This window comes from Cydia fagiglandana, chromosome 19, assembly GCF_963556715.1.
Source record: "Cydia fagiglandana chromosome 19, ilCydFagi1.1, whole genome shotgun sequence".
NCBI classification, from domain to species: Eukaryota; Metazoa; Arthropoda; class Insecta; order Lepidoptera; family Tortricidae; genus Cydia; species Cydia fagiglandana.
This window is the reverse complement of record NC_085950.1, coordinates 4,130,301-4,143,973: the sequence shown is the minus strand read 5'-3', so window position 1 is coordinate 4,143,973 and position 13,673 is coordinate 4,130,301. Positions and strand designations below refer to the sequence as shown.

General features: G+C 34.9%; 1 protein-coding gene across 2 annotated transcripts in view; it reads left to right on the top strand.

Annotated features, from left to right (window-relative positions):
• Positions 1–13,673, top strand: part of LOC134673854 (oxidative stress-induced growth inhibitor 1-like) — a 74,124-nt gene that overhangs the window by 33,585 nt on the left and 26,866 nt on the right. The window lies entirely within an intron of this gene.

The window sequence follows — 13,673 nt, the reverse complement described above, 5'->3', positions numbered from 1 at the left end:
TGCTACGTCGTAGCGGTCGTAGTAAAATTATACTTATTTAAATTTTATCGTAGATTTATATGCCAGAAGAGTAATATAATAAATTATAGTAATACATATTAGTCTCATACACAAGGACCGCGCCGCGAACGGAATCACCTCACCCCGCTGCGGCAGATTGACTCAGGTTCACAGAATTTTACTGTTATAGCTATATCATTTATATTTCAATTAATATCTTGCTCCTAGCGCTACCATTGTCGCTACCTCTTATAACTTGTCCAGTCTGGCCACATGCCAATAATTTTGGAACGCTCCCACTGTAATCCTTGAAACTCTGATGAACTCACCATCTAAGTCTGTCGTAGTTGTCTGGAACTTAACACGTGCTTTAACGAAGCGATACAATTTATAAGCGGCAAGCGAGGGGAGTCTCGCTGGTAGTTTTCAATTAGAACCCATTTTTTGCAGTTGTTTGCTTAGGCGCTGTGTTCGGGATTATTATGTATAGAAAGTAAATTATATAGACGTCAGCGTATATGTCAGTTTTGACACTGTCAGTTACACATGGTACGGGTATAGACGCACTACTTTGCGCTGTAAAGGGGCCCACTGATTAACAGTGCGCCGGACGGTATCGGCCTGTCAGTTCCGAACAACTGACAGGCCGATACCGTCCGGCGAACTGTTAATCAGTGGGCCCCTTAATAATTTGTCGAGAGTTTATTGATGTTTAATGGCTCGTCTACGCGATGGGCCAGCGCCGGCCACTCCAAGGGACACATTTATGCGTTAGAGGGAGCAAGTGATATTGCTATCTCATTCTACCGCATGGCTGCGTCCCTTGGAGTGGCCGGCGCTGGCCCATCGTGTAGAGGAGCCATTAACCTGACGCTACATGCTATGGCTCGCGCCCTGGCTAGGCGCCAATGCTGGATTTAATGAAGGGCTACCCTTGAAAGTCTATCACGCAGTTCACGACATCACGCACTGTTGTAAATTCACAAACAATATATTAACCTATACTATGTATCCTTAGCATAGAGTAATACACGGTGTAACATGAGTAAACAGAATAATTTTAACCACGCATTTCTGAGGTCTAAAGAAGTAAAAAATGTAATATGAGTTTAGGTCAATTTCGACAAAAAAAATTTTTTTTGATTTGTTTTTTTTTTAATTTTTTGAATGTATTTGTACATAAAAAATAAATTTTATTGGTAAACTTGTCACTTAAAATTGATTTTTACATTTTTTTTTCGTATAACCTACTTTTTGCAAAGTGTTACTTGTCAAGTTGTCACTTTATGACATCTATCAATAAGGATATTTAGACTACGTCCCATAGCAGCAACATCACCATCAAAAAGGCCTTTTACACTATGTAACAATAAAAACTTGTTTTTTTTAAATTAATAATATCTCTGAAACTAGGCGAATTTCAAAAAAGTTTATAGGACATTTTTGTCTCTAAATATGATCAGGAATACACTGTTAAAATTATTCGGTTTACTCATGTTACACCGTGTATTACTCTTTAATCCTTAGGTATTTAAATAAAAGTAAAGCCTGACAACAGTTTATTTGACCCTCGCCATTTTGCGGATTTTCAATGGTACTAATTTCTTTTACTGGCAACAAGTACTCTTTGACAACGAACGTTGGATGTCATCGAATGTCACCGATGTAAACAAATAGAAAATATCTACGGATATATTCAAATATAAACGGTTTTATTACAAAAATGACAAAAAATATTCCAAAACCGTGAAAAAAAATGTAGTGAATGCAATCAAATACTTACAGCTTAAAAAAGACGAAGGATTACATAGCATTCCAATAAACAATGTTTTAAAGTTGGTTGTTGACATGACCGGTATTGACGTTTTATAGTGCGGTTGTATTGAACTGGTTATCGTATCGTGTAGGAAGTAACTCAAGAAAATTGGAGCAATTGCTGTGACCATGTTAAAAAAATTGAAGATGATTATAGGAATATAAAGGTCCTATAATCGAATTGGAGACTGAACGTTTTATAATCGAGGTTAGTGGTCCTGAAAGCGACACAACATCTGATGAAAATCAGACTTCGTCAGAGTCAGAAAACGAAGAATATATAAATATTGAATATTTAGAATCACATTTTGACGAATAGGTAAATTGAAAGAACCAAATTCTCTGTAAGCAATGTTTCTGAGTATCAACATGAAGCCAATGCCCACTACCCCAACTATACATGACGTGTACACATTATTGCCATATGTAAGCTGTTTGCAGCGACACTATCTCAGGGTTAAATAAACTGTTGTCAGGCTATACCTAAACAAATAATTTATACATTTTCGGGTAGTTGAACATTTATTGATTAATATAAAACCACCTGGATCTGTCACTGAACTACCTGACTTTAACCTACATTATTTAATCATGTAATGTTTTCATCTACCCTCAACTGGCTTAAGAAGCCATTGTAGAAACTAGCCCTTTCTTCAATTTAATACGGAACCCAAAAAATAAATAGGCCCTAATCTTTTAAAACCGAAGAATGAGTAAACAACTGCAGTAAACACATTGACGAAACTCACTGACCTACATATGCGAGACGACTGATATTCTATTTTTAAATTGGTCTAGAACATTTTTTAGTTCGACAAGATTTCGAATGAAAATATATTTTTTTAGGGTCGGAGACATACTAGATCCGACATCAATGAAAATATGTAAGTAGACCAATAACGGCAATAACGAAATAAACAACTCATCGTTATTAATATAACCATTATACATACTAACTTGGATTTTACATATCACAGCCATCACAGGACTTATTAGTCCTAATCCTCGGCTTTATTAGTAATAAACCGGGCAAGTGCGAGTCGGACTCGCGCACGAAGGGTTCCGTATCATAATGCAAAAAAAAAACAAAAAAAAAGCAAAAAAAAAAAACGGTCACCCATCCAAGTACTGACCACGTTGCTTAACTTTGGTCAAAAATCACGTTTGTTGTGTGGGAGCCCCACTTAAATCTTTATTTTATTCTGTTTTTAGTATTTGTTGTTATAGCGGCAACAGAAATACATCATCTGTGAAAATTTCAACTGTCATCACGGTTCGTGAGATACAGCCTGGTGACAGACGGACGGACGGACCGCGAAATCTTAGTAATAGGGACCCGTTTTACCCTTTGGGTACGGAACCCTAAAAAGTCGAATACGTCTCGATTCGTAACTTCGATCCTAATTTTAAGTATTCAAATATCCGATATTCCTTTCTTATTTTGAATTTTAAGAACCTATTGTACAAAATACTATTCAATGATTGATCATAAAATGGCGAACATGTCTGTACATTCTAAATGTTTCGTAAAAAGTTAACTATTATTCTTAATAGGGTAAAAAAATACCTACATTTATGTATATCATGCAATAATGTCGTCATTAGAAAATTAAGTTTAATCATCAAATATTCCTTAAAAATATACATGTTAAATAGAAAAATAAAATTCATAAAGCCCAAAGGCGAGCTTAAGTCTATAAAAATAAGCTATCAAAAAATTTGTGTGAAATTAAGCCTGCTGTTCTTTGCCAACCATGCTTTGTAATTCTAGTCTGTCAAGCCGTTTCCATCTGTGCAAAAAAGCGGCAAATTTAAAAAATGTAGGCGCCAAATAGTTATCGTCCCATAGAAAGTTTGAATTTCGCGCCTTTTTCTACTGACAAACTTGTTTGACCGGCTATACATTATTCATCTGTTGACCCCAATTATAAATATTTTTTTCGCGTAAATTTCCGCGGAAGCAAAACATTATTTATTTATACCTACTAGAGATTCGCATTAAAGGTGTTTACTATTGAATGATAATTTTATCTATTTATTCCGACATGCCCTCGAAAATTATCTTATCTTTTATTATTAAATACAAGCGTTATCTACAGCCGGAGATAAGTTTATCAATTTTGGGATTTAGGGTAAGTGGTGACAGTGGTGATTATTTAAAAAATAATATTACTCCCTTATTACTTCTAAAATAATCACAAATTCAACACCAGGATCTATATGACATCTGTTTTTTTTGTATCGAGATATCTCTTGACTCTAGTAGTATATTATATTCTTTGCTCTGAACTTAAAACGACTTTATAAATAGTGGGATGTCGTGTCTCAAGTTCTAGAATTTTTAACGTTCAATCTAAACAAGAGAATACGACATATAGTTCGTTTTTTAGCATTAGAAAGAACTTGAAAGAAGGTAAGCGATCTTGACATGTCTTTTAATTGAAAAAAGGTTTTTAAAAATAGCCATTAGTTATGAAAGCAGAAGAATATAAACTATCGTATTAGATTCATAATTGTTACATATTTTTAAAATGTGTTTTTCTATTAAAAGACACAATCAAGATTGTTTACCTTTTTTCTAATGCTAAAAAAAACGAACTATAGCATAAGATTTTTCTGTGTAAAAATTAATTTGTTTCACATTAATGTCACGTCAGAATGACAGGTTTGGACAAGTGCCACGTTACATCAAATGACGTTATCACTAATTTACATTGTGATAGTGACAATCGTTATTTCACAATCTTATGTTGAGTCATCTACTGTTTATTTACCTAGTTCTGTGTAATGGTACTTTTCGAAGTGTAGGAAGAGATATAATCACTACAATATCACGTCACATTCAAACATGCAAATTAAACTTAACGTCAAAAAATCGCTACCTCTCATAACTTGGGTTCATGCGATTCTAGCTCTTATACTCCCGCGTCTACTGATGGTCTCGTCTCCTATGACAGTTTATTCAAGCCCATTTTGACTGAGCTTAATAAAAAAAATGAAAAAATATTATTTATTTTAGCTTATACACTTCAAAATTTTTCAATATGTTAATCTTTCAAAAAATGTCTACGAACATTTTACGTGACAGCTAAGTACACCATAAAAAATTAACTGTCAGAGTAGTTATAATGAAATAATCCTTTTCATATCTCATGCTCTGAAAGTGGGTCGTTGTTGTTCTTAAAGGTGCGCAGAAAGTGATACGTTTATGCTCTAGTGCAGAAAAGTGGTGTACTCCTCTGCGTCCCAGTTGCGGTAGAAACAAAATGGAAAAATAGTATCTTTATTTCCCCGTCTGGAACAATTGGTAATTGGTTAATTTTACTAATCCCACGTTGATCCTTTTTTTATAAAAATGATGTAAGTGAATTGTTAAAAACAAATTATTCTTGATTTCTTTCGTTGAATTCTATTTACTCGATTTCATAAGGCGGGAACCAAAATGAATACACCAGAAATATTTTTTTTAATACAGTTGCTCAAAAAGTGCTACTTTACGTAGCTGTTTAGCGTGCGGAAAGTTGGTTATCTCGAACTAGTGCTTTTTACTTTTCCAATTTTTTTAAATTTATACTTGTTCCAATTCACGACTACTTATTGATGAGTGTTAATATTAGTTTCCTTTAAACGTCGTAATCAGCATAAAAACCTACCGTTAATGTATGTAAGAATACGAAAAATATTACATATTTCATATTTAATTACTTACCTCTTCATCATTATAACACGTTTATTTTTTAATATTCAATATTGAAAATTCCGTTCTTAATAAGTTGACTGAATGGAACGGAATAGCTGCCAAACGCCCATAGATATAATATACTTAAAGACGACGTCTAACCGAGCTGTCACTGTTACCACTTTTGTTTAGTGTACCATTAACAATGTTTTTCTTATTTTTTCGCAACTGTATTAAAAAACGTCGTTCGATACACGTGCGGAAATGTCATTCTTCACTCGTCCCGAGTCTTGCCACTCGCCTGCGGCTCGTGGCAAGATATCTCGGTACTCGTGAAGTAATGACATACCTTCCGCACTAGCATCGAAATGTACTATTTAAACCTTACACTTGCGTAAATGAGCAAAGGCAGAATCTTATACAGCCACAGTTAAACATTTGTACGATATAAATTAATTTATAAAGTTATTTCATGAAAATAAAATAAAATACAAGATAAACATTACTTATATTATTAATTAAATTGTTATTTAATATTTAAAATACTTTTACTATGTTATTACGTGGTGCGGCGCACCAAGGTCGCGGTGCGGTCCGGTAGTCTGTTGCGGCTTTTAGAACGAAAAAGTATAAAATTAATAAAAAGTAAGAGGCAATCCCGCTGATTTTCATACTATAATGAACAAATCATTTTAAAATTACTGCAGTTTGTTAAAAAATGTGTGTTTCGTAAATATTGCAATCTAAATAATTTTCGCTTGGGGTTATTAATCTTCACACATGTAAAGTCTCCGATTGCAAGTAAGTCCTAAGGAAAATAAATCATGGCCGTAGATCCATTAGGTACTTACTTCCATTACTGATTTTGCGAAATTGCCTTGTCTTGTTTGGTTTCCTCGCATTCGATATGAAAAGTAGAGTGTTTAACTCGGGTAAAAGGCACCATTTCTGTCTCGGACTATTGGCGCTCTCACTGCGTTCGAGCGCCAAACTACCTCGGCAGAAATGGGTGCCTTTCAACCCTTGGTTAACAATCTACTATATTCCTGTTTTTCCATAATAGGTAATTAAGGTTCAAATAAGGACATTTAAAGGATACAAAAACGATCAAGAAGCCTAGTTTTACAATATAAAACTTTTCTTGTAAAATGTTGTTTTCCCTATTTTCTTGAGGTGACGATTGCATAATGTAAATAAAACAGCATAAACACAACTTTGAAAGTATAATATCTTGGAACCCGTTATCTTTTCAAAATTAAACACCTACTTACAGCAACCCATAACCAGTGGGAGACACTCCTGACTTCGGGCAAACTCGACTCCGTTCGGCTCAGCATTGCTCCGAGCAATCATTAGGGTTGGCACCACTTGAAGTCCCTTTGCGTGCCCGACCACAGATAAGATAATGGCTTGAATTTTGACAACCCTAAATAACCCAAAGGGATATCATGATGCGACACACCATCGCTGTCAAACTTCGGTTTTGTAGGAAGTGTCCTTTCTGTACGGTAGTACTATTACTTATTCTGTGATATTGCACCATGTTTTACAAGAGTACAAGTCATGCTGTATTGCCTATATTTACTTTCACATGGCATTCTGTGACGTCGTATCATGGGATTATTTATTTTTAGGGTTCCGTACCCAAATGGTAAAAACGGGACCCTATTACTAAGACTCCGCTATCTGCCCGTCTGTCACCAGGCTGTAACTCATGAACCGTGATAGCTAGACAGCTGAAATTTTCACAGATGATGTATTTCTGTTGCCGCTATAACAACAAATAGGTACTAAAACAAAATAAAATAAATATTTAAGTGGGGCTCCCATACAAAAAACGCGATTTTATGCCGTTTTTTGCGTAATGGTACGGAACCCTTGGTGCGCGAGTCCGACTCGCACATGGCCGGTCTTTTTAATAAGGAAAATAGACTTTCGTTTGTTTTTATTTCGACGTCTTACACGAAATTCCCCTAAACTTAAACCTATCAACCAATTTAGATGAAATTATATTATGGAAAAGCACATACGATCATTTTCAGGACAAAAATCATCGTTATCCTATTAGCTCATATATTAGCTGTTGATCCGGGATCAAATCCGGCTCAAGTGCAAAAAACTATTTAATTATATAAAATAATAATTAATTCTTGATATAGACAACTTAAAGTACCTACGCATTTACTTCGATAGTAGGTACAGTCAGCAGCAGAAATTGCTAAGCGGGCGAGGTGTTCAAAATTACCTTGACGCGCTCTTATTCTCTTAAAAATAAATTCGAGTCAAGATCATTTTGAACACCTCGCTCGCTTAGCAACTTCTGCTGCTGACTGTACTGTAGGTAGACCTACATTGCAAAGTAATTTTATCTCATATAATATTAATAGCGAATTATATTTAATCAATTCTCCATTCATTAATATTATCTCTAGTCATAACTATGAGTTATACCGTCCAGAAAGTTCAATTGATAATTTAAACATTGATTTAATATATATCTACACTAGTTTCTACCTACGACTTCGCTCGTGTACTAAGCTTATTTGCAAAAACTTAAAAAGAAACTTTTTTTTATTATATTATCCTACTATTATTATTATTTTTTACCTTACTCACTTCATTGCAATATATTTAAACAGATTAGACGGCGAGCTAGTAACAGATATCCATGACCAATCGCCTCCTAGGTGATAACTCGTATAGTGGTTAACGGCTATGTATGATGAACCCGCATGGACGTCAGCTGCCGCTCCGTTACTGGGATGAGGAATGGCAGCCACCGAAACATGTAAAAAAATAAACAAAATTTTGTCAACTGGAGGCCCGTTTGATACTTTGTCGGATGATAGTTTAGATGCTGTTATAAATAAAAAAAAACCGTCAGCCGGATGTATAGCAGTGGAAAGACCGTCAGCTACTTGCATAAACATATAAAAAATACGTGCCTTACCATTTATGTCTGCAAATTTTGTATTTGGTTGATTAACCAGTAAATATAATCACCCGAAAATGTACAAATTATATGTTTACTTTTATTTAAATACGTAAAGGTACAGAGTTTTATAGACTGCTAAAATCGTACTCGTGTAATAAGATACAAAGAGTCAGACAAAATATAATAATTGTTTTGTCCCAATCATTGTTTGACCCAATGGTTGACTGGTAGAGAATGCCTTTAGGCATTAAGTCCGCTATTTGTACGTTTTTCTTGTGTTTGTGCTAGGGAATGCAAATCGGTTATAACCGTAACCGAAATATTCGGTTATAACCGAATATTTTGACAACATTTCATAACCGAACATTGGAAACTCGAATAACCGGTTACGGTTATTTTCGGTTATTTATTTATGACTGAAATTATATGTTTTTATCATCTAATGACTACAAAATCCTGCCTCTTTGCCTGTGACGCCTGTGACTATAATTTTTGTCATTAGCGTACTTTAATAATAAAGTATTACTTCCCTTAGTTATATTTTTTTATTGAATATTGTATTACGTCCAAGGTCATATTTTACTTTTACTGTATTTTGTGTGTTTTATTAAAAAACTAAAATTTATACTCACATTCCCTAATACTGTACCTTCGTATTCGTTATGTTTTAATGACTTCATTGTTATTTTATCATCTTTTGTCGAAAATAACCGTAACCGATATTCGGTTATTTTTCGGGCATAACCGTAACCGAAACCGGTTATGAAGTTTGGCCGGTTATTGCATTCCCTAGTTTGTGCAATAAAGTTGAAATAAATAAATAATTATCACGTTTATCACAAGAGTGCCTGTCGATAAAGAGTTTTATGTAGTCTTATTACTTATCATCTGTTTCACTAGGTACTTAATATTTGCCTAATAATTAGATAAGTACGATATTGCTAATTAGATTAATTAGTACCTACTGCTTGACAAGGAATGGGCGTGACTGTGTGAATGAACTCTATGAAAGGTTACTTCCCGCTTCTTGTAGGTGGGCATTTTCACTTAAGACGAAACAGGAGCTGAGTTTTAAATATTTTAGGTAAATATACCCGTGTCGCTGACGAAAACTAGTGCGATGAGGACAAGGCGAAAAATCCTGGGTAAAAATCTCAAAAATCGAGGTTTCGTACTCGACTGTTTCCTCCTCCAAAACTTAACCAATCGTAACCAAATTTGGAAAAAATAAATGATTATGAAATTATCTGTGTCGGACCGTTTTGCTTTTTTGGCTCATTGATATCAGTTTTGAATACTACGCCTCTCATTGCGGCATAGTCATTAAGGCCATTTTGGCCATTTTTGAAGGGCTCTAGCGCCTTAAAAAAACAAAAATATCAAAAAAAGCAAAACGGTCTGACACAGATATTGACAATATTAATCTGTGTTGAAAAAATCATTGCTCTAGCATCAAAACCCACGCAGGAAACAGTCGAGTATGTTTTTATGGAGCAATGACCACTCCTGTTGGCTGTTGGCTGTTGTTTTTCGGCTAGTCTGTGGCCATGAGTAAGCCCATTCATAATAATAATAAAAAAACCGGGCAAGTGCGAGTCGGACTCGCGCACGAAGGGTTCCGTACCATAATGCAAAAAAAAAAACAAAAAAAAAGCAAAAAAATCGGGCAAGTGCGAGTCGGACTCGCGCACGAAGGGTTCCGTACCATAATGCAAAAAAAATACAAAAAAAAAACGGTCACCCATCCAAGTACTGACCACTCCCGACGTTGCTTAACTTTGGTCAAAAATCACGTTTGTTGTATGGGAGCCCCATTTAAATCTTTATTTTATTCTGTTTTTAGTATTTGTTGTTATAGCGGCAACAGAAATACATCATCTGAAAATTTCAACTGTCTAGCTATCACGGTTCGTGAGATACAGCCTGGTGACAGACGGACGGACGGACGGACGGACGGACAGCGAAGTCTTAGTAATAGGGTCCCGTTTTACCCTTTGGGTACGGAACCCTAAAAATAACGGTCACCCATCCAAGTACTGACCCCTCCCGACGTTGCTTAACTTTGGTCAAAAATCACGTTTGTTGTATGGGAGCCCCATTTAAATCTTTATTTTATTCTGTTTTTAGTATTTGTTGTTATAGCGGCAACAGAAATACATCATCTGAAAATTTCAACTGTCTAGCTATCACGGTTCGTGAGATACAGCCTGGTGACAGACGGACGGACGGACGGACGGACGGACAGCGAAGTCTTAGTAATAGGGTCCCGTTTTACCCTTTGGGTACGGAACCCTAAAAATAACGGTCACCCATCCAAGTACTGACCCCTCCCGACGTTGCTTAACTTTGGTCAAAAATCACGTTTGTTGTATGGGAGCCCCATTTAAATCTTTATTTTATTCTGTTTTTAGTATTTGTTGTTATAGCGGCAACAGAAATACATCATCTGTGAAAATTTCAACTGTCTAGCTATTACGGTTCGTGAGATACAGCCTGGTGACAGACGGACGGACGGACGGACGGACGGACGGACGGATGGACGGACAGCGAAGTCTTAGTAAATGGGTCCCGTTTTACCCTTTGGGTACGGAACCCTAAAAAGTGTACCATTTACTTTTATTTCTAAAATCCATCAACTTTTGGGTTAAATCTACTCAGAATCACGAGGACTATAGATTTAAAAAGAAAAAAAAAAGTGTCCCATAAAAATTACACTTTTGTAACGCATTTTCACTTTTTACGCTAGGGGTACAGACAGTCACAAAATCGTTTTAACATGATTGTCATTATTAATGTTACTTTCAACAAAGATAATAGAGTACATAAAGACGGATTGTTAAAGTAAATTATGTAGCCACTGTAAATTTACTGCCATCTTTCGACAGAATATAAAACTGTTAGAACGCCATTTGACTTTGTATTCTGTCACTGATATTGATATGTGTTAGCTTGTTAAATATTAGGTAATATTAACGCCATCTACTCGACTATAGGCCAAAGGTGCAATCTTTTCGAGCGATGGCGCCATAACCTCCAGCCTACTCTCGAGTAGATGGCGTTAATATTATTTTTTAACAATTTAACACATATCAGTGAAATAAAACTGATCAAAGTCAAATGGCGTTCTAACAGTTTTAATCTTCTGTCGAAAGATGGCAGAAAATGTACTGTGGCTACATAATTTACCATGACAGTAACTCTCTATTTCAAATTATCTTTGCTTTTAATTTAATCATTCATTTACTTTAAGTTATGATACCTCGTGCCAGCAGTATCAGTCTCACATAAAACATTCACAGCGAAACATTTAAATCATTAAATATTTCATTCATTGTTTTTTCCTTCATTATGAATAATATATTGTTTTCTTACTCAATTGACCGCAATTCATAATTGATAATAAATGCTAAGTGGTTTTTCCTAATGTAGGCATTTATGAGGTAATAAAACATTCCTGAGCTGAGTATAAATGAGCGTTTCTTTTATTTTTTACCATTTTTATGTAGGTACCTATTGTGACCTTTTTTGCCACTTTTGTGTTATTTCACCATTGGCAGGATCGCAAGCCCTTTTCATCCTTATAGGAGAAAAAATAAGTGTCCTATAATTTCCATACATTTTTAAAACTTTCCTTTTTGTTATCGCCATACAAAGTATGTGGGTATATAGTAAGACAATAGGAAAAAAACTCTGGGACATTTTTTTATCCCACTAGGACCGAAAGAGCTCGTGATTCTGAGTAGAAATAACACAAAAGTGGCAAAAAAATGTCACAATATATAAAAATGGCAAAAAATAAAAGAAACGCTCAAATAGAAGTTAAGAAATGTTACTGAGACTAGGACTCGCTCGTCGTTGGGGGTAATATAGATTGTTACCTATTATATTATAAGTGGCAGTTTCTTTTTTATCAGTTATTTTATTGGTGGTATGACATATGATAACATATCTACGAGTACGCTTCGTTCGATAGAAAGTCTAATTGAAAATGTATATACTACGTCCATCTAGAACACTGTATGAAAAAAAGAACATAATATATGAAGGAGCTCAACTGTATAATAAAATACCTAATGACATAAAAGATGCTAAATCAATAACAATTTTTAAAAAAACTTTAAAACATTATATTATCACAAAATAAATAATGCCCTACTATCCGAACTTCGATGATACTATGATTAATATCACATATTGTAAGGCTCGGTTAATGCAAATATATGAAATTATAAATATTTCACTTAATTATAAAAAATAGGAATATTTAATTTAATTGTTAGAAAGATTTATGTTACTTACATATATTTTAATGTTGTAGAAATTGAATCAAGCATGCACAACCGTTAATCAACTAATGTTTAAAGTTTTGGTTTAACTGGCCTACAACTTGTTTGTTGCTCTGCGCATGTTACCACGGGCATTATTGTAAGTACGAGTACCTACCTCGTTAACAGTTCTGCATGCTACCCTCTTACCTAGATATAAGTAAAAATAATTCTGTTTTTCTCAGTAAGTGATTTGTAAAATCTTATGAGAAATAAAATATCTTTCTTAAACCATATATAAACAAATAATTCTAATAACAGAACTTCCGTGAAACACAGATATTAACAATATTTAAAAGGGTCACTCACGTTTTATTATAAATTCAAAATGGGTTGATACTTAGGGCATACTAAAAATTCCAGGACTGGCCACTTAGAAAAAATAAGTCGTCTCATATATCAGAATCCAGAAACTTTCAGTATGGCCTCGGTTCCAACATAATGACAAACTTAATCAAAAGCCATACGCGACACGTTGGCTGACCCACGCAGTCTGTCAAGCAAATAAGCTTTTGGCAAAAATTAAATTTTTGCTACAAGCTTTTATCGCTGACTGTACTTTTCTTCCGACAGACAACTAATACTCATCGAGACAATTCTAAAAACCCCTAACACATTTACGTTGCGTTGTTTCATCACAGAGTTCCTATGGCCACCAGACCTCCTGTCTCCATCATCAGTTCAGTTCGACAGTACCATATTATTGTATTGTCATCAGAACTACGTACAGCTCCCAATTTTCATGACGCTACGATCCTTGCAAGATGCTTAAATTAGTTACCTTAGATTCCATTACATAGTTAGTTACATACAGGTCGAGAGTTCATGGCCACCTCCTGTCTCCATCATCAGTTCGACAGTACCATATTATTGTATTGTCATCAGAACTCCATTCAGCTGCCAATTTTCATGACGCTAC